Here is a 797-nt window from a genome sequence, read left to right as displayed (position 1 = left end):
ACTGTCAACAGAGCAGTATGTAAACAGAACACATATTTCACTTCCGGATCATCACCATGGCCTTATTACTGACTATGCACTATCGCTAAAATACACATGGAAAACCACACCTGAGCTCATATTCTCAAGAATAAACAATGACCTTTAAATCCCTATCAAAATCGCATAAATATAACTCTTCTATCACCATGACAATGAGAGAGGAATAAATGTTCTAACAATAGACTAGAACTACCTTTGTGAGTACCGAACTGGAAGTACTGAGACCTGATTATATAATCATCGGTTACTATCTTCCATTTGGATCTGGTTAGAAGAAAAGAGAACAAAATGCTAAATTTGAACAAGAGGTTTACTTTAATTGAATTGGTACCTCACCAAAGTGAGGCTTCAAAGAATGGTCTATAGACTCATTAAATGTTCCTCTCCACGGTAATCTTTAGTAAAAGGCGAAAGATTAATACGATGTGAAGAGAAACCAGAGTAATCATTATACTTTCACGCTTTATTTTGAAGAGAAATAGTTTGAACTTTCCAAATGCTTTTGTAAAGACGATAGTGGAATGGTTATGTCTACAAAGATCCAAAAGGGTCATAGTTTTCAATATACAGTGTCATTTTGCTATTGGCTATTTTGAATTTCAGTGAAACCCATTTATTTTCTTTATACTGGTAGAAAGGATACTAATTAATATTTCTATATTTCTTGTCGTGGAAAAGGCAGGGGGAGTTAATTTGACAGTGAAAGGGATGTAATCCACATTCGTTAGATGTTCGAGTTATCGAGATGGATTATA

At 34.4% G+C, this 797-nt stretch overlaps 1 non-coding gene across 1 annotated transcript; it reads right to left on the bottom strand.

Annotated features, from left to right (window-relative positions):
* Positions 1-371: 371 nt before the first annotated feature.
* Positions 372-487, bottom strand: LOC149776872 (U5 spliceosomal RNA). The gene has a single exon (XR_016416408.1). It is a non-coding gene; the product is annotated as a U5 spliceosomal RNA (small nuclear RNA).
* Positions 488-797: the final 310 nt, after the last annotated feature.

This window comes from Sinohyriopsis cumingii, chromosome 18 (genome assembly GCF_028554795.1).
Source record: "Sinohyriopsis cumingii isolate HCF-2022 chromosome 18, ASM2855479v2, whole genome shotgun sequence".
NCBI lineage: Eukaryota > Metazoa > Mollusca > Bivalvia > Unionida > Unionidae > Sinohyriopsis > Sinohyriopsis cumingii.
Note: the sequence above shows the minus strand (reverse complement) of the source record. Positions and strands in the feature narration are given on the sequence as shown.